This window comes from Macaca mulatta, chromosome 8 (genome assembly GCF_049350105.2).
Source record: "Macaca mulatta isolate MMU2019108-1 chromosome 8, T2T-MMU8v2.0, whole genome shotgun sequence".
Lineage (NCBI taxonomy): Eukaryota > Metazoa > Chordata > Mammalia > Primates > Cercopithecidae > Macaca > Macaca mulatta.
Genome location: NC_133413.1, coordinates 37,445,995 through 37,467,767, shown reverse-complemented (window position 1 = coordinate 37,467,767; position 21,773 = coordinate 37,445,995). Strand labels below are relative to the sequence as shown.

The 21,773-nt window shown below is 39.5% G+C and overlaps 1 protein-coding gene across 8 annotated transcripts in view; it reads right to left on the bottom strand.

Annotated features, from left to right (window-relative positions):
- Nucleotides 1–21,773, bottom strand: part of UNC5D (unc-5 netrin receptor D) — a 571,089-nt gene that overhangs the window by 205,600 nt on the left and 343,716 nt on the right. The gene's annotated exons all lie outside the window — the stretch shown is intronic.

Here is a 21,773-nt window from a genome sequence, read left to right as displayed (position 1 = left end):
ATAAGAAATATTTTTACAGGAAACTATAGCAGTAATAAAATAAAATATTCCTTGGATCTTAGGAAGAGGAAGGCTTTTCCAGACTTGAAATTAAAGACCCCTTAAGGGATTGATTGGTAGAGAGTGTTTTGCCAACATTGAAAAATTTTTAAATCTAAAACATTATAAGCAACATCAAGGGCAGAAGGTTAACAACCTTAACATATAAGAGCTCTTATGAAACAAAATAAAAACAATACCCTCAAATAAAATGGCAAAGTGAGATGAAACAAAATTTACACAAGAAGAGATACAAGTGGCTAACAAAAATATCTAACAAGACCAAATCACTAATTATTAAAGAAATGTCAATTTTGAAACCATCACTATATCTCCACTTCCTCTCCCAAGAGGCTCAGTTTTGCGTAAGGAATAATGCCCAAGGTTAGCGAGCATATAAGAAATAGTAATATTAAACATTGCTACTAGTGAAAATGGGCATACATGAAGAGTGAGTTGTAATGTGTGCCAAAGTTACTTCAAAAGTTCCTATATGAACAGTATGGCATTCTTTCTATCAATAAAAAGGAAAGAAGTATTGATGCATGTTACAACATGGATGAATCTTAAAAATGCTATGCTAGGTGAAAGAAAGAAGCCATTCACAAAAGGCCATATAGTGTATGATTCATTTATGTGAAACACACAAAAGAGGTAAATCCATAGAGGTAAAAAATAGATGAGTGGTTACCTAGTGCTGGAGTTGAGCAAGGAGTACGGGAAAAGACAGCAAAGAGAAATAGTTTTGGTGGGTTTTTACGGTGTGATGGAAATACTCTATAATTGACCCTGGTGATGGTTACACAACTGTATGAGTATACTAAAAACTACAGAATTGTACACTTTAAATAGGTAAATTGCATGGTATGTGGATTATAACTCAATACAGTTGTTATTAAAAAGAATTCGCTCATATGATTCAATAATTCCACTTCTAAAGTTTTCTAAAAAATGACTAGAGAGCTCCACAGAAAAATGGATGCATAGTGGTATTGCTCAAATAATTATTTATAATGAACACTTGCTAATAACTTAAATAATAATATAGGGTTGGTTAATTTTTTGGTGCATTCATACAATGGAACATTATGCAACCATTAAAAATCATAAGCTCAAAATATTTAAGATTATAGGTAAATATTCAGATTAAATGCTAAATAAAATAGAATGGAGTACATGATCTCTATCATATGCATGTTTGTAATAAAAATCATTCTCTCCCAAATGTAGTAACTGTATTATTATTAAATACATCTACTTCCAAATAAAAGTAAGTATACCTGCATTAAACACCTGTTTTGTTGGTTAATCCTTCTTTTTTTTTTTTTTTCTTTGAGACAGAGTCTCACTCTTGTTGCCTAGACTGGAGTGCAACGGCACAATCTGAGCTCACTACAACCTCTGCCTCCCAGATTCAAGCGATTCCCCTGCCTCAACCTCCTGAGTAGCTGGGATTACAGGCGTGTGTCACCACATCCGGATAAATTTTTTGTATTTTTAGTAGAGATGGGGTTTTGCCTTGTTGGCCATGCTGGTCTTGAACTCCTGACCTCATGTGAGCCACCTGCCTCGGCCTCCCAAAGTGCTGGGATTACAGTCGTGAGCCACTGCACCTAGCTTGTAGGTAATCCTTCTTAATTTGCCTTCAGGTGTTGTGTAGAAGTGCAATAGCCTTCTCCACTCACTCCCACTGTTGACCGTGGGCTGGACACTGTGCCGGGCAGTGGGATACCTGACTGAACATGCCAGACTGCCTTGGCCTTCCCAGAGCATATGCTCTAGCACGGTGACTAGCTATTAAACAAGCAATTAAGAGGTATACGTCTGAGTGATGAGACGGAGAAGTGGGAAGTACCCTGTAAATGTAGCACAGTGGGGCCCACCTAAATCTAGTGATTGCAGAAAAGTTTCTCGGAGAGTTATATCTAAACTGAGGCAGAGAATCTCACAGGCCTAAAAACACACACCAGACGCCATTTATAGTCTCAGTCCAACTTGTACTGGCTTAAAGCGTAACCACCATATCCCTTTCCTTTTAAACATATATACATATGCTCTCTCACTTTTTTCTTGCAAGTCTCTGCAAAATACTTGCCTAGCTACCTCTCTTTCCTAAGTTTTCATATCACATGAGGACACTCTTTTATTAGACTTGTCTTCTATTCATGTATATTGAGAGGGTGGAGCATAAATAGATTTCCACCCTCTGATCTCACTCATAATCGTGTGCACATGGTCTATGGGAAGAAGAAAAGCAGTCATTGTCACATTGTTCTGTATAAGGGAACAGAACCAAATTGCATACATACGCATAAAGATAGATTTTTAAATGTGGTTTAAAAATACAAAACCTTACCATCTGAAAATAGCAACTGGTATGGGATTAGTATATCTATATTATTGTAGTTATAGGAAAAACCTTAAAAAGAAATTACTAAACATTTTGAAGGTTTTCCACTGGATGAAATTTGGTATATTAATTATCTCCTTTATCTGTTTCTGCATTTTCCAAAATTTCTGTAATGAATATGGATTACTTTCATAGCCACCAAAAATCACGTCCAAAAAAAGATCCCTTTCTTCTATGAGTTGTCAAGCATCTCTGTACTAGACCAAACTGTATCAGAAGCCAGGAGAGAAGTACATCTTGTTTCATTTTATTGTACCAAGTTTCACTCCTACGATGTCTATCAAAGAAGGAAGCAAGGAAGATCATATCCTTCAAACTTTTCAGAATTGCAAATTCTGAAATACCCTTCTCTAATTTTATTTTAGTCATGGGAATCTGCACATGAGGGCAAAAACTTTTCATTGGTTCTGTTTATTGCCATATTTTTGGCAGCTGGTAGATAGTGACTTAATACATATTTGTTGAGTGAATGAATGAATGAATGAATGAATGAATGAGCAAATATGATTTCCCACTTCAACTCATCTGAATGACTATGAACTAATATACAACGAAGTCTCTGGCTGTTAAGATGACTAGGGAAAGCAAAACCATGAACAGATATGTGCAATAGGCACTGCAATGATGCTAAAATAACACTCTCATTCAGTGTCATCTTTACACACACATTGTGTGTGTGTGTGTGTGTGTGTTTGAATGGTATGAACAATCACCAACACAGATCAGTTTGGAGCAACACTCTGTCTAGTTCTGTTCCCTCTTCACCCCGTCACCCTGTTTAGTTCCACAGCAGAATGCCAACAAGGCCCACAATGCCTGGAATCAGACAGCAGAGGCGAAGAGGAGGGAGAGGTGACGAAGCCAGGTACTTGGCTAACCTGTAAATCATATAACCAGCAACAGGATCATCCAGAGTCAGCAGTACCTGCCAATAAGTAGTACATCTGGGGCTAGGCCTTGGGAAGCAGCAGCCTCCCCTTCCTCACCCCATGCCCTATTTGGCCTTTTTCTCATTTTCCTTTCATGCTACTATGTTAGAAAAGTCATTGTAGCACAAGAAAATCAATAAAAATTCAATTCCAAATAATAGTTCTTTGCAGCTCAGCAACACCAGGGAGTTATCGGCTCATTCAATGTTCTGGCAGTTAATGCAATGAAATAAAAATAATTTACTCATTCAAACCCAATCAGCCAGTGAAAAAATCATAGTCATTTTTTTTTAATAGTCATAGTCAAAGCCATTTGTTAAGATTCTGGGAGGATGGTCTGATGTCCCATTAGTTGTTCAACTATACTGGTATTCAAATCAGTTTTGAATCTTTCCCACCCATATTTCTCTGAAGGAACAACAAACCCCATTTGTCATACATAAAAGAAAATTGTAACTTACCCAAATACAAAATTTATTGTAATAAAAAGGCTGGTTCACATGCAGGACGGATGCATGCCAGCAAGCCAGAAGTCAAGGCCTGGTGCTTCCATGTGGTTCTGCCTCAATCCTCCAGTCCTGAGTTGTTATAACCCAAGAAGTTAGGTACTGACTCCAGTTCCCAAGGGAAGGCACATAAAAGGCTTTCTGTTAGGTCAATTTCTTCCTCATTGTGATACTCTTTTGTATTTGGCACGTTATCTGCACTCTTCCCGCAAGCCTGGCTTAAACCCTCTACCTTGCTTAGATCTATGGATTATGCACATTTCTTTCCTTTTTTTTTGGAGTCTCGCTTTGTCACCTAGGCTGGAGTGCAGTGGTGCAATATCGGCTCACTGCAACCTCTGTTTCCCGGGTTCAAGTGATTGTCCTGTCTCAGCCTCTGGAGTAGCTGGGATTACAAGCATGTGCCACCATGCCCGGCTAATTTTTGTATTTTTAGTAGAGACGGGGGTTTTGCCATGTCGGCCAGGGTGGTCTCAAACTCCTGACCTCAAATGATCCACCCGCCTCGGCCTCCCAAAGTGCTGGGATTACAGGTGTGAGCCACCATGCCCAACTGATTCTGCACATTTCTTGACCGGCAGACCCATATTGATATTAGGCTGTTCCCTCCTTTCATTTCATGTCTTTGTGTTGGATCTTCCAGTTCTTATTTCAGCTGTGCTTCCCTGAGTGATAACTGGCATTAAAGGACAACACCACATGCAGATTCCTATACATCCGGAACATACATACATATATATATATATATATGCGCGAATATAATATATATATTCCCCTTAACATTATATATTATATTCATTTTATTGTACCAAGTTTCACTGCTACAATGTCCATTAAAGAAGGAAGCAACAAAGATCATATCCTTCAAAGTTTAGTGAATGATAAATTCTAAAATATTCTTCTTTAATTGTATTTTAGTCATAGGAATCTGCACACAGCACAAAACTTTTCATTGGTTCTGTTTACTGCCATATTTCTGGAATGAATATATATACACACACGCGTGCGCGCACACACACACACACACATTATGGTTGCAATAATATACTACATCTCCCTGAAATTCCTGAATATTGCAACCATAACTCCTGATCAGTAAATCTTTCAGCAATAATGAAGAAGGGCCACCTTTGGATGCCATTGAATCACCCTACAACTCTCCATGCACTCTCTTCTCTTGATGCCAGGCACTGAGCATACTCTGCTTACTGGGACAGCAGGATGTTTGGCTGATGCAAAAGGTCCTGTCATGCTGACGCTCCTCAAGGCTGTTTCTAGGACCATAAAATAACTTTGGGCCTTTGTGAGATCCCTTGTGCTCTGTAATCCCTCTGCTGGTAAATTGCTATTATCAATAAAGCATTTTATAACTAGCACTGTGTATCATTATCCTGTGTTCACAAGTAGTGTAGCTTGTCAGGTAACAGTGGGGTTGCCAAGGGAATAGATATAGTTGTGCTTGCAGTAGGGACATATGCTGAGTACAGACAGTTGTAGTTTTCCAAAATGCTTTAAGAACTAATTTAACCTATTCTCTATTGAGCTACTCCCAACACAATAAGATCTATCATGTTCAGCCTCTTTTGTTTATAAAAATAAAAAGCATTCATATTTCAACTAGAAATTGAGAATTTATTGAAAATTAAGAAGATAAAAATCTTAACGATGAGTTTAGGACTGACTGGAAACCAAGACAGACCAGGCTTGAAGAATAAGAAACACAATACAACTGTGACTTTAAGAGGCTATAACATAGCCAAACGAGGAGACAAAGAGATCCAGTTACGGTCACGCAGTATCTCTTGCCTGTAATTCCAAGATTTTGGGAGGCCAAAGTGGGAGGATCTCTTCAGGCCAGGAGTTTGATACCAGCTTGGGCAACACAGAGACCCTCGTCTCTCAAAACAAACAAACCAACAAACAAAAACAAACAACAAACAAACAAAACAAAACAAACAAAAAAGGAAAACAACAAAAAAATAGGCTTGGTGGTGCATGCCCGTAGTCCCAGCTACTTGGGAGGCTGAGGCAGGAGTTGGAAGCCACAGTGAGCTATAATCGTGACACTTCACTCCAGTCTGAAAGATGGAGTGAGATTCTGTCTCTAAAAAAAAAAAAAAAAAAAAAAAAGACAGGCCCAGTATAATTCTCTCCTCTGAGTTATTTCATGATCCTCTTAGCACACACATGGCCATGTCACTTCTACCCTTCCTAACCAATTCCCTCTCGCTATTGCCCTAATAGTCTTAACTTTTCAGTCAATTGCATTCACTCATGGGTGCTGATGTCTCAGGGCCACTGCCACCTGCTTCTTTTTTTTTGTGCCTTCTACCTTCAGTTGTCACTACTAACTGCTGATTCTCTTTCAGGATGAGGTTATACTCAGAAGAGCAAAAATCTACAAGACCATAATCACTTAAATTCTTCTCAGTTGAATCTATCATACTGAGTCAATTCATGTGTCTCTCTTGCCTGGGGGTAGATTCTTGGCCTGAAGGACACAACAGCGGGCACATGTGGCATCTGAATGATCACCCCTGCCTACGAAGCCACTCAGCACCACTTCTCTTGGCAAGAAAGTAATGGGTAGGAACCCCACATAAGGAAACCATGCCTGTAGAAAGAAGGATTGCTGTTTGCTTTGTCTCCAAGTTCCGTAGAAGGCACTTCCTGCATATTGACTGCATTTATTTGGTTGTGTTAATACATAAAGGACAGCTGAAGTTTAACCTAAATAAGACATGTTAACAAATCTTCAACAGGAAAAGCCATTAACTGAAAATATAGAAATTCTCTGCTGCCTTGTTTTTAAGGCAGGGAAAATCCTCTGATAACTCACATTTTGTATCTTTACATCATGTTCCACCAAAAGCTATAGGGACCAAATATCTGCAAGTTCTACTTTCTGTACATTTGAGAGTACTGTTGTTCTACTTGCTGGGCTAATGAGAAAATTGAGTCCTAGGTAAGTACAGAAATAGCCACCAAATCAAAGTGTTTTTGATGGAAAACAAAACCAAAAAGAGCAGTGCCTGGAAGCACTGACTATACCTAGGCTGCTCAGTTCCCAAGCAGGATATGAAAAGACTATGCTGCTCATGCACACACACACACATTTTAGAGACTGGGTCTCACTCTGTCACCCAGGTTGGAGTGCAGTGGTGCGATCATAGCTAGCTGCAGCTTAACACTCCTGAGCTCAAGCAACACTACTGCCTCGGCCTCCCAAGTAGCTAGAACTACAGGCACATGCCATCAAGCCTGGCTAATTTTTAAATTTTTTTGTAGAGATGGGGTCTCACTATGTTGCCCAGGCTGGTCTCCAACTCCTGACCTCAAGTGATCTTCTTGCCTTAGCCTCCCGAAATGGTGAGATCATAGGCATGAGCCACTGCACTCAGCCTGTGCTGTTCATCCTGTTATCAAGTATCCCTTTTCTGAGACAGCTTAATTTCTACATCTCCTACAAGCATTAATAGAGCTTATCTGTAGCTGAGCATCCAGCTGGGCACTTGAATGCAAAACGAACTCCATGGTTGAAGGGACAAAATTTTAAAAACCACATGGATGTGGAGAATCATTCCTGACTTCCCTGAGTGACCTTTGTGTCTTCTACAGGAAATTAGGGGGATGTGAACTAGCAACAAGTTTAAGAAGAAATGACCTAAAAATAACCTTAAGCTTTCAATACTCACCACCTCATTGTAATTCACTACCAGTCCTGGAGAGGGATGAAAGGAAAACAAAGGGATAGAAGCGAGTCAAAAAGAAAAGCCAACCCAGCAGCAAGAAAAAACAATTTAACCACATTATTAGTTTTTTGGTTCTTCCCTCATCCCACATCTCCATGAGGCCAGGAAGGTCAATTGGGACAAGATATGGCCAGTGTCATGAGCCTATAAACACTGGATATGCCACCAAACATCTAGCACCTCCTTCTGCCAGCATGGCCCCACAGAACAACTGAGTGGAAGGAAGAAGGCTGCATTTTGCTTTCTTTAGGCCAATCTTGCCAGAACCGGGAAGATCTAAGGAACCACTTTGGCTCAAAGTTGTTCACCTTTTGGGTAGCCAAATCCGTACTTTTTAAAAAATAAAATTACCCAGCAGAATGCAGATGAAACTATGCAGAACCGACAAGAAAGAGGCAACCACTGCATGAGGAGGATGCTTTCCAGGAAAAGTGAATGATCAACGACTGTGAAATAGGAACTATCATGGGGATCTGAGAAAGAAAATAAATCACTATGACTGCAACAGCCACAGTGATTGGTGACTGGAAGCACTGTATAGTCAGGGAAGGAAGAGAGACATGGGGGTTCCTGCCTATGGGGCCAAAAGTTCAAAGTTTGGGAAGTCATGCTGTTCAACCATGGGAATAGCATGATCTGGTTTGCATTTTTCTTCAAGAGTAATCATTTTTGTTGCTGTGTGGAGAATGCATTTCAAGGCAGGAAGAGCAGAAGCAGCAAAGAGATTATCACAGGAGATAAATAATGTTTGTAATAGGTGGAGAGAAGAGGACAAATTCAGTATATAGTTTGGAGGCAGAGGTGGCTGGACTTTCTGGTGAATAGGATGTGACTGAAAAAAAGAGAAGTCCAGGATGATCCCTGGGTCTTGTCAGGAGCCCCTGTGGTCCCTTTACTGAAACAGAAAACACTGGGAAATAAACACAAATTTACAGCAATTATTTTTTTCTTTTGTTTTTGAATTGTTTTTGTTTTTAATTATTATGGGTTTATAAGAGGTACACATGTTTATAGAGTACATGTGATGTTTTGATACATGCTTATAATGTGTAATAATCCCGTCAGCTAATTAGGATACCCATCACCTCAAGCATTTATTATTTCTTTGTGTTAAGAACATTCCAATTCCATTCTTTTAGTTATTTAAAAATATACAATAAAGTAATGTTCACCATAGTTCACCTTGTTATGCTATCGAATACTAGATCTTATTCATTCTTTAACTACATTTTTGTACCCATTAACTATCCCCACTTCCTCCACCATCACCCTGCAGCAGTACTGATGGAGTGAAAACCAGAAAAGTACTTTTTGGGACATAGCCAGTTTGAGACACCTACTAGATATCTAAGTGAATGTGTCAGGTAGGCAGTAGATGAAGAATTTGGGAGACAAGGTGCCGTGTTAAGGCTGAGCATGATCAGAACAAAGCCCTGGAGTGAAAGACTCCACCGAAAGAGAGACTCTGGATTATGGAGGGAAGAGGCCTCAAGATGGAGATCTAGAATTCTACAACACTTAGAGGTGGGAAGAGAAGGAATATAGACAGAAAATTCAACTGTGGTCAGTGAGAAGAAGGAAAACTAGAAGACAGTAAAATCAAGCCCTCCTTCCAGAGATGAGGATTCTAAAGGTCTTGAGTGAGACCCAGGAGTCTTAATTTTTAGAAGTTCCCCATGTGATTCTCATGTGTAGCTGGTATCAGGAGTCACTCTGAAGGTGCACAAAATCGGACAGTTGGTCCCAGAACTCAAACCTCTTCTGACCTCTATTTCCTCACTCAGTAACTCCTATTCCCTCTGTACACTTTTTAAAAATACAAGCCATTTCATCTTCATGCTGATATTAAATTCCCATCTATGCCTCAAATCATTGACTCTAGCTATAGATCCCGCTGTTCCCCCGTTACTCAAATTTTGGGGAGGAGTTGTCTACATCATCTCTGCTTCTCCTCTCCTATAGATTCCTACATCCACACTAATCTCTTATCACCCTGGCTCATTACGTTGTTTTGTGCAAGTCAATGGAGCCCTTCACATCAAACGTAACAAAACTTCTCACTTCTTACTCCAATTGGCAGATCACATTGACACCACTGACCATTTCTTCCTTCATAAATCTTTCCCTACTCCCTTCATGGGTCTCCTAGTGCCTATTCTACCTTTTTTTTTTTTTTTTTTTTTTTTTTACTTTTCTCTTAGTCCTATTCATGGGATCCTTCTCCTGTGTTCACCGCTTGACCATTTACAGATTTTCACTCATGTTCTGCTGTTTTTTTTTTTTTTTTCCTTTCCTCATCAGCAATTTGAGAGCTGAGGACTAAGGTGGAGATTGTGTAGTACAGAAAAAAATGCAGCTAGTTCTCATAACAGCCTGCTCCTTCTATCTTCCTGACAGATTTCTACTCACCTAACTACCACCTACTTGCCAGTGACTCTCAATCCTGTATTTTTGATTCTGCTCTTACATCCTTGAGGTTCAGCTCATAAATACAACAGCATAATGAAAGCAGTCCATTGACTATTCCACAGGTAGATCACACATGACATGATCAAAAACTAAAATCAGTATCTCATTCTTCAAGCTGGTTTATTTTACTCTGTTCATAACTTACTTAATGGAATCATTTGAGCCAGAAACCTAGCAAGTCCAAAACTGGGAGGAGTCCCCAAACTCCTCTCTTACTTCTCCTTAGTTCCACTTCTAAGCAGCCATAAACTCTAGCCAATTTTTCATTCCTGAATCCTCACACTTCTACCTTCCTCTTCAACCTATGCTATGCCTGCAGAAGTTCAGACCCCATCAACACTCTCAAAGATTGGTGCGAAGCTTCCTTGCCTTGACTCTTGCTCCCCTTAAATCTCTAACAGCAGTGAATGGGAGGGTTGAGAGTTTGGAACATATGATTGCATCACTGCCTTGCCTATGACATTGCAATGGCCCCAGACTACATTCTGGACAAATCTAAACACTTGGTAGAGAATTTGAACACACTCCATAATTTGGCCTGTCCACTTCTCTTTGGTAGCCCCATCTTCTGCCATCTTGCGATTCATTCACTACAAGTACTGTGTTGCTTGCTTTCCCACATAGGTCATGTGATGTTCCATCCTGTGCTTGGACTCAAACGCTTTCCTTTACTTGGAATGCACACTCTCTAAATTGTTACTCCTCCTTCTTCCTCAGGATTTAGCTCAGACATTGACTCAGGAAGTGTATCTTAGGCCTCAAGGATCAGTAAATTGTCATTGTTGGTGGCTCCTAAAATATATTGTGCCTACCACCAACCAGGTCCCATGAAAACACTTGTTTGTATCTCCCTTATTAGATTATAAACTCTTCAAAGAAAGGGACAATATTTTATTAATTATGATGCTGCCTAGAACATGCTAGATAATTATTCATGGATACCTGATACTGTTACACCTTAGTTAGTATTCTTTTACCACTTGGCAAGTTTCTGGAATGCACCTTCTCATCCTTACTTAGCTGGTGGAAGGATGTGAAATAATCTAAGATGACATTCTTAGGCTCAAAGAATCCCCAAAGATTAACTAAGGTAAGATTTTTGTTTGTTTTGCTTATCAGCTCTTTGTATTATCTGTCAGAAGGCTCCTTTAGTGGAGAAAATGAGAGTTGAATTGAAATAAAATCTATATCCTCTCCCCTGATAAACTTTTACTGAGGTTTTTATGGAAATGGCCATCTTCCAGGAAATTTTATGGTGAATTTCACCATCAGAATGGCAGACTGAATTAAGTTGCGATTTCCTTCAAAGGTGGTAGCTATATTTCTGCAAATTCTTCTTGGTAAAATAATGGTTGGCAATAAATAGCATGAAGGAATACTATTTGGGGAAATTGTCTTTTTCACCATCCACAGTAAGATGTGGAATACGCTTCTGCCTTCGTGGTTCCCGTCTTGGTGCTCTTCACTGTGCATGTGTTAATTAAGCAAAAGTAGCACAGCTTATATTAATTACACACAAGTCATTCTCTGTTCCTAGAACCAGAGTCTCTTACAGTTCAGTGTTGCTCACACTGCCTATTAAAATGCTTCTACTAAAAAAGGAGAAAATTGATTAACCCCATGCCATCTACGGATGGAACCTAAAAAGATGTGGCAGGCACAAAGTAACTTTGAAGTTTCAAATTAAATCTTCAAAATTCATGCAAGTTTTTGCATTTCACTCCATACTGTATCCATGTTCTGTTTTCACAGATCTAAAGGGGAATATAATTCATGCTTCAGAAAGATATGCCATGTCTATCTGGTGGCTTCTTATATTCCTGGAACACCAAGCAGTATTCCATATGTAGACAGCATTTTGAGAAACACAGTTAAATGAACTATTGCTTTAAAAGTTCCTCAACACAGGTTTGTGTAATGCCTTCCTCTGGTTAAACACAGATTAGACATTTTTCTTTTTTCTTTTCGTTTTTTTTTTGTTTTGTTTTTTGTTTTTGTTTTTTTTTTGAGACAGAGTTTCACTCTTGTGCTGCAGGCTGGAGTGCAATGGCACAATTTCTGCTCATCGCAACCTGAACCTCCCGGGTTCAAGCGATTCTCCTGCCTCAGCCTCCCGAGTAGCTGGGATTACAGGCAGGTACCACCACACCTGGCTAATTTTTGTATGTTTAGTAGAGATGGGGTTTCGCCATGTTGGCCAGGCTGGTCTCCAACTCCTGACCTCAAGTGATCCATCCACCTCAGCCTCCCAAAGTGCTAGGATTACAGGCATGAGCTACTGCGCCAGGTCACATTTTTCTAAGGATATCATTGAAGTGATATAGTCTCCTGGGCGTATCACATCAGGAGACACATACTGTTGATTTGACCCATTTTTGGTGATGTTAACATTGATTATTTGATCAAAGTGGTGTATTACAGGATTTTCCTTTGCAATGCTATTATCTAGTTGACCCTTTATAATTAATAAGTATCTTGTGAAGTGATACATCCAGATTATATAAATATCCAGTTTTCCTGAAACTTTCACCCATTAGTTTTAGCCTCCACACTGATGCTTGTGCGCATCAATTCATATTTTACAGATGTCTTTACAATAAGAAAGAGCTCTCCCTTGCACCATTTACTTATATGTTCATTCATTCATTCATTCATTCATTCATCTTTTAAAATATCAGTATAGATCCACAGATTCTTATTTCATGAGCTACAATCTTTGCTATCATTTATTTTGATGCTCAAGTTGTCCCAGATTTGGCGAGGGGGAGCCCCTTCAGGGGTGCTGTTTCCTTTTCCCATGTTCAAATTGAGGGGCAGTAAATAGAACAATGAACTTTCACTCTCCAAAAACTCAACATCATCAAAGACAAAGGAAGACCGGGGACCCATCCGGATTAAAGAATGCTAAACTGACTTCACAACTGAATGTAACACATGATCTAGGAATTTGTTATTAAAGGACATTATTGCACAACTGATAAACTACGATAAGCCCCCTAGAAGAGATAATAGTATTTTGTCAAATTATTGATAATGATATTAGTTATGTCAGAAAATGTCCTTGATTTTAAAACATACACCATGAAGCATTTACGAACAAGGGGTATCCTATCTGCACCTTAATCTAAAACAGTTCTGAAAAAAATTTAATTTTCTCTATATAAATAAACATATAGATAATAAACACAGAAAGAGATCACACTAATGTAGTAAAATGTTAATGTTTGAAAATTCTCAGTGAAGGGCTTAAGGGAATTCTTTATATATATTGTAACTTTTCTGAAAGTCTGAAATTACGTTAAACGTTTTAAAACTCTGTTAGTCACCAGGTGCGGTGGCTCACGCCTGTAATCCCAGCACTTTGGGAGGCTGAGGAGGGCGGATCAGGAGGTCAGGAGATCGAGACCATCCTGGCTAACACAGTGATACCCTGTCTCTACTAAAAATATAAAAAAATTAGCCGGACGTGGTGGTGGGCACCTGTGGTCCCAGCTACTCAGGAGGCTGAGGCAAGAGAACGGCATGAACCTGGGAGGTGGAGCATGTAGTGAGCTGAGATTGCACAACTGCACTCCAGCCTATGCGACAGAGTAAGACTCTGTCTCCAAAAAAAAACAAACAAACAAACAAACAATAAAACTCTGTTAGTTCATACATCACCTACTTATTGAATGCAGGATTCATTCCCCAGTATCACTGTTAGATATGTATTCCTTGCCTGTCAATGTACAGGTTATAGGGAGCTGTGGCCATAGGAAGACTGTCTCATCAATGGGCATTTCTAGTTGTTAGCTCAACCCCAAATGTGCGACCTTAAAACTCAGCTCATGTGATGCTGCCTCTGGCATTCGATCAAACAGAATAATCCTGTCCCAATTCTACATCAGACGCTTTGAATTCATACCTACCTTTTCTAGGCCAATTATTTGCTTTTTATGTAACAACTGCATATTTGAAATGATTTCTTGAACTATCGCCATTACTGTCACTCAGAGCCAACTTCATGGGTGGGTGTCCCATGCAGTTGCACAGAGTTCCACGCTTGATTTAATGCTCTTGCTGTTGATTGCTCAAAACTCTTAATAACGTTTGAACAAAGGGCTCCATATTTTCATTTTGCACTGGGTCCTGTAAATCATGTACATGGTACTGCTGCAAAAAGTCTATGTGGTAACTTTGTGTAAACTGGACACCCATAGGCACAAGGCCTGGTGAGAAAACAGTACCTATGTGCCCGGAAAAACTAGCCTCCTTTCCTTCAGGTGGATGAAATCATATTCTAGAGTGACTGGCATCTTGGCTAGTGAATGCATAGTCCGGAATGTGATTGCATCCACCTGAAGGAGAGGAGCTGTATTTCAACATACATCCTTTTACTTGGCTAGATGCTATTACTTGGCTAGATGCACAACTTTATTTGGAGGTCCAAACTTTTTCATCCCCTGCAATAGTACTCCTATACATTAATTTCAGTCCAAGGAAAAGGACTGAGCATTCACAGAGTAGAATAATATTGTTTCTTGGCTTTGGATACTTTTTTTCCATGGGAGAGGAAGGAGAGTTTCAAGCTTCTGTATGATTTATACCAAGTGTTGAGCATTGGTCTTAATATTATGTTCCATGCTATGGGAATATATCCACATTCTGAACAGAAAGGAAGGGAGCAGTGGAGGTATTATTGGCAGTTTAGACCTCTTCCAGAGCTGTATACTGAACAACACAGAGTTAGTGAATCTTATGCTTCCTAACTTCCATTCCCATTCTAGAATGGCTTCATTGTAGTACTGCTAGGAGTGCACAAACAAGAAAGGACAAAGATGACCCTTCTCTGTCAGTGTAAGCTATGAATTCACTAAGAAGCCAGATGCCATGTTAGCTCCATGGTACAATCATGACCTACAGCTAACAAACCTCTTTTCCTAGAGCCATATCCTACACTGGTAGGGTTGCTTTTCAAGCCAAATACATTTACAAAACAAAGGTAATATGTAAGATTGTGTACTAGGCTAGAGAGTTAAGAAAAAGAGGGTAATGCAGGTTGAATCCTCAAGCAGTTTATAAACTAACTAGGGACATAAATCCACAAATACCTTCAAAATAACTACCATTTGGGGTATTTTAAGTAGTGTGGTAGAAGTACTAAATAGATGCTTTGAAAACTCAGAGTTAGATCCTTAGAATTTACGAAATTTTGAAGCTGGGGATGCTAGAGAGCATTCCTTTTAATGACTTACTTGGTATGTGAGGCTGCTGAGATCAAACAAGTGATAGGGGATTTGCTAAAGTAGGTTTTGTGAAGGAAACAGCATGCAAGACGGCCCTTGGATTTAGGGAGAGACAGGAGTGTGAGATGGGCCACAGAATATGTTCCAAGGAGGAAAAAATAGATAAGCAAGTCAAGGAGGGGGAAAGCGAGTCCTGCATCCCAGACTCTAAGCATCTAGGTCATGCCACTCAAGGGGACAAAGAACACTTGTAGGGATATCTTTGGAGATAAGAATGGAAATGTACAGGAAGGCTGAATCTGTAAGCCAGGAAGATGTGCCTAGATGTATTTATTTACATATTTAAATTTGTGGGTAGCAGAGGGCTATTAACAGTTATTAGTAAGTAAAATTATTTATCAGTCATGAAGCCAAGATCCATAATTGAGGTTTCATTTGATGTCTCTGTTCCATCATTTTCAAAAAATGCTTACCCTTCAAAAAGCAAATGAAAATAATACTGCTTTGACTATGGGAGTTTCAAAGCTTTTGAATGAAATTCTCTTTAATTTCTTTACTCCTTCTTGGCACAATTGCATAGATATTTTAGGGGTGTCTTAAATCAGCAGCATATTTAAATTATATTCAGGATGTATCACATTTTATACATTAAAAAACAAACAAACAAAATAGTGGTTTTCTGCTGTGTTTTCTTTCAAGTGGCTAACTTACTATAACAGGCTTGACTAAAAGAGGCAAACATTCCCTTTCTTCTCCAATCCCAACAATCATATGGGAGAAAAGGCCCAGGTGTTAAGAAAAGTTTGCCCGGACAAGGGTTAGTGGTACAGGTCCAACATTTTATAAGCAGATGAAGAAGAAGGAGAAAAACAGGGAAGAAAATAAAGGGCTAGGCAGCCAAATGTTCACACATGAAATAAACAACTACAAATAATTGAATATTCCTAGTTTTGACAACCGTCCAGCAGCAGAAGTAACAGATGCCATGGCGTGCCCGTCTATCTCTGGCTCTATTGAACCACACAAACGAGAGGAGGCCCGTGGGAGTCATTCCCTAGAGACAGACTTCTGCCAATTTTGTGGGGTAAATGTAGGTTGGTTTTATTTATTTATTTTTACCTTTATAAAATCACTTTTGAAACTAGGCCTCCTCAATTTCCAGCCCCAGGCAGTTGGACAGCCGCCAACATCTTCCTGACACAGTGTAGAATTATTAAGGAAAAAAACAATAGTTTAAGATAACAGGCACTTTGGCTCCTTAAACAAAATGTGTGTGCATGCATGTGTACACACACACACACAACTGGATCATGAGGAGGAATACAATTTGCTCTTAAACAGAGTAAGAAAGGAAAGCTATTATAGCTTTCCTCAAGGAAACACACAAATGTACATGAATTTTTTTCATTATGTTTTTTAAACTCCCATTTAACAGAAAAGGATCAACATACCTTAGTGCCAACAGCACTCAGGGTGAGAGTTTAAAAGATTTAGGGCCTGGTTCCATGTTTGCTATCAGCTGGGTAACCTTTGGTCATCTAACTTTTTTTCTTTTCTTTTTCTTTCCTAAGAGATAGGTTCTTGCTGTGTGCCCCAGGCTGGAGGGCAGGGGCTATTCACAGGTGTGATCATAGCACGTAACAGCCCCAAGCTCCTGGGCTCAACGGATCCTCCTGCCTCAGCCTCCTGAGTAGCCATGACTACAGGGATACACCAACATATCCAGCTCACCTAACCTTTTGCCTTTTGAAACATCACTTTCCCAGCTGTTAAATGAGGAATTTGGGGGAATGGTTAAATCAACACTCTCCAAATAGTGCTTCAGAAACATATTCTAGGGTCTTGTTACTAAAACTATGGTCCACAGACCCACTGGCAGCATCCGTACATATCCAGGGAGTTCATTAGAAATATAAAATTGCAGGCCTCATACCAGCCATACTGAATCATTTTAACCGAATCACCAGCATTTTAATAGGATCGTAGTTGATTTGCATGCATATTAAGGTTTGAGAAACACTGCTTCTGGGCAAGACATCTCAAAGGTGATCATAGAATCACTTGGATACAACTTGATACAAACACACCTTTCTAGGTCCTTTCTCCAGTTTCAACCTGAAAGCCTGGGGTGAAAGCTAGGACTCTGTATATTTAACTTAATATCCCATGGAAATCCACTTCAGTGAATATATGCATTATTTCAATTATGTTTTGTTTATATTATTTCCCTTTAAAATCAAATGATCTCTAAGTGGTATAATTCCAATGAGCTTCCTGGTGTTTTTGTAAACAATAGCTAAGGTGATCATGTCAAGACCCTATGGGTCAATGGATCCCTCAGGGGAACTGTCCCAGATACCATAGAGGTTTAGCCCACGCAGTTTTTCACAGTTTTTTGCTTGGTGTGTGTGTGTTTGGTTTTTTTTTTTTTTTTTTTTTAGACAGAGTCTCACTCAGGCTAGAGTGCAGTGGCACGAACTCAGCTCACTACAACCTCCACCTCCCAGGCTCAAACAATCCTCCCACCTCAGCCTCCCAAGTAGCTGGGACCACAGGCACATGCCACTGTGCCTGCCTAATTTTTGTAATTTTTTTGTAAAGACGGGGTTTCAACATGTTGGCCAGGCTGGTCTCGAACTCCTAGACTCAAGCAATCCACCGGCCTCGGCCTCTCAAAGTGTTGGGATTATAGGCGTGAGCCACTGCATCCAGCCCATGGCAGTTTTAAAATTGGTAATTCTTGCTGGATAATTGGTTAAATGCAGGAAACATAAGGAGCTCTGATGGTGAACTCGACCAATTTAATGAACAATATTAAAATGATACTAATTTTGCAAAGCCCCCTCAAGATGATTGTCATCAGATTCACAAGCTACATTCATCTATCAAATCCTCATTTAGCACATTAAGATGTCTCTAGTACTTCAAAAACCAATCTTAAAAAGAAGAAACATAGTGAATTATATCCAATTTAGCTTTTCATTTATTGGGAATAAACACTATCCTCACGCACAGTGTGTCACTTGCAGGAAAGTGCTTACAAATAGCAGCCAGAAATCTCTCTCATCCCCATATAACATGAAAGACATTTTTTTCTAAAGTGCATTTTTTCTTTTCCCTGCAAGCAAATCAAAAGAATTCTAAGCAAGGTCCTAAAGGCAATTCCCCCACCCCCCTGACTTTTGATGCCATTACACTAGTTAAATTTCAATTTACATTTTAATGTACACTGGTCCCCAAGTCAAATGCAATATTTAATGACAAATCATGTCTTGACTTGCATAAATAATTTTAAATAAATTAAAAAGCCTCTCACTTGCTACATGAGAAGAAACTAAATATGTGTTGCAAATATTAGAGATTATATTAAGTACATTGGATAATATAGGCTTCAATAATATTCAGACATATTTTTATTCAACTTGGGAGCTTATTACCACAAAAATATTTTATGATTCTAAAAAGGTGGGAAGTGATAGAAAAGTGTTTTCTGGGGCTAGGCTCAGTGGTTCATGCCTGTAATCCTAGCACTTTGGGAGGCTGCGGAGAAAAAACTGCTTGAGGCCAGGAATTCAAGCAACCTGGGCAACATAGCAAATGCCATCTCTCTCTCTCTCTCTCTCTCTCTCTCTCTATATATATATATATATATATATATATTTTTTTTTTTTTTTGAGATGGAATTTTGCTCTTGTTGCCCAGGCTGGACTGCAATGGCGTGATCCCAGCTCACTGCAACCTCTGCCTCCTGGGTTCAAGTGATTCTCCTACCTCAGCCTCCCAAGTAGCTGGGATTACAGGCATATGCCACCATATCCGGCTAATTTTTTTATTTGTATTTTTAAATTTTTAATCAATTTTTTTTTTTTTAAAGTAGAGATGGGGTTTCTCCATGTTGGTCAGGCTGATCTTGAACTCCCAACCTCAGGTGATCCGCCCACTTCAGCATCCCAAAGTGCTTGGATTACAGGCGTGAGCCACCGCACCCAGCCTAAGTGTTTTCTATTTTTACCATTGTTTATTCTCTCATGCCTGAGAGAGTTGGGGACGTAGGACTGACCCAGAATAAATTTTTATAGAATCCACATATCCATAATCTATAGAAAAATTACTAGGTTACTAAAATTTTAATTTGATTTGTTTCAGTCAGGATTAATACACCTGCAAGTGAGAGATGGTAGTGGAGAATCAAATATATCATAAAATAATAGCTGATGATTGATAAATGCTCACATGTGCCAGGCACAGTTTTAGATACAGTTTACCTCTAGCTATCAAAATAATTCTATGAACTAGGCACCCTTTTATCAATGAAAACATTAAGACACATAAATGAAATAATTTTCCTACCATCACTAAACTAAGTAGTGGAACAGAAGTTGGAAACCAACAGGACTCTGGAGTCTGGGTTCCTCCCCATGCGACGCATGTATGAAAGTAGAAACTGCAGGAGCGAAGGCACACGTCAAACATGTGAGGGTGACATGCAGAAGAGCAAAGTGTTTAGAAGGACAGAGAATACTGTACACCACGAATGGCAACGGGAAACTAACAAACGTGAATTTGAGCCATTCTTTGCAACATTTTGAAAGCAAAAACAAGGTTTTTCCCTGGACAAAACCCCTGGAAGTTTCTAGCGGGCCACTGGTAATGAAGAATTAAGTGAGCAAGAAGGATGGAGATGGGGAGGACGGGCGTGTGCAGAGATCAGGGAGATGCTATTTACAGTAGTTCAGAGTATAGGTCATGTGGGCCTCAGAGAAGTAAAGAACAGGAAAGGAAAAAGTGAGGGCGAGCAGAAAACAATTGAGGGGACGTATGTTGAAATCCCCTCTGCTGTTTTGCAGATAGAGCCTCGAAATTACCTATTTTATCTTGACTCAAGTCAGATGCCCTGGCAGGTCTGACTGACACCACGCTGGGAGCATAGACATGAACTTGTTAAAAGGAGATTAAATGCAAACATATTCCCTCTCTCAGCTGGCCTGCTACTTTAAAGTCATAAAATAATTGTTGGCTAAAATTAATTAACTAAATAACTATAGGAAAATATTTCCCATGGCTCTCACATCAAGAGCCTGGCTTATGAGGTGACCTCTTCTCCCTGGCCTATCAGAACTCAGGCAACACCCAGGAGAGGGCCCCCCCAAATCGTCAGAATGAAGGTGACAGGCGTATTTTAAGAGGAAGATTTCATTTCCCAGGAAACATAAATGTCTCTGCAAATAGCACTTCACTCCTATTCTTAATCCCTAAACCATCAACATCTGCTATGAAAAATTACTTGAGTCCTCAAGTCAATCTTTCTCGCCCTGTATTCTTCATGACGCTCTTAAAAGGTGGTATTTGAATAAAACAGCAATAACCATCTCTTCCCCCATCTCCCAATTTCTTTCTGGAGGTGATTTTGCAGTCCCAGGCACACAAAGGAGGTTTTATGGGGATCCATAGAGGTGGAATAATGTAAGTGGGGAGGGTTGAGGATATTTTCAAGGAGGAGAAAAAGTTTGTGTATTTATGAAACTTTTTAAAAATTATAAAAACACTAATGCTGAAATATGATAAAGAAATCTTGGTCTCTTCTGAAAAGCAATTTTCTTTCTTTCATACTTTTTTCCAAGTGTGTGTTTTTTTTTTTTTTTTTTTTTTAGTCCTACTTGGGTCAAACTAATGCAGTTTTAAAACCCATTTCTGTGTTTTAAGATTCAGAGAGAAGAGATTGAACAGTAGACTATAAAAATGCCATAATATCTTTAATGTAGTATTTTTGCAGATTTGCTGGAAAGTAAACAGTCATTGCTCAACTTTTCCCATAAGTGTCCCTTGAACTTTGTCATTGATGGTGAACAGTAGAATCCATTTGGGTGAATTTCATTCTCTCAGGAACAGGTTTTCCCTGGCATTGTTGAGCCACCTGCACTCTGACCATCTAGGCAGACTCTCTTAGCCAAACTGATTTGCTGAATGTACTCTGAAGGAAATTATCAAACTTATTTATTTTTTTTGAGATACAGTCTCTCTCATTCTGTCACCCAGGTGGGAGTATAGTGGCACGATCTCAGTTCCCTGCAACCTCCACCTCCTGGGTTCAAGCGATTCTCCTGCCTCAGCCTCTCAAGTAGCTGGGATGACAGATGCACACCACCACCACGCCTGGCTAATTTTGTATTATTAGTAGAGACGGGGTTTTGCCATGTTGTCCAGGCTCGTCTCAAACTCCTGATCTCAAGTGATCCTCCCACCTTGGCCTCTCAAAGTGCTGGGATTACAGGCATGAGCCACTGTGCCACATCTGGTTGGAAATTATCAACCATTTTAAAACACCATTTTAGAAGAGTAAATTTAAGTCCTCTCATTGACATTCTGTAGCAGCATCTGACATCTGTAAAGCCTCTCTTCAGCTCTACTTAACTCTCATTTGTGGTCCTACAAGACAAGGTCAC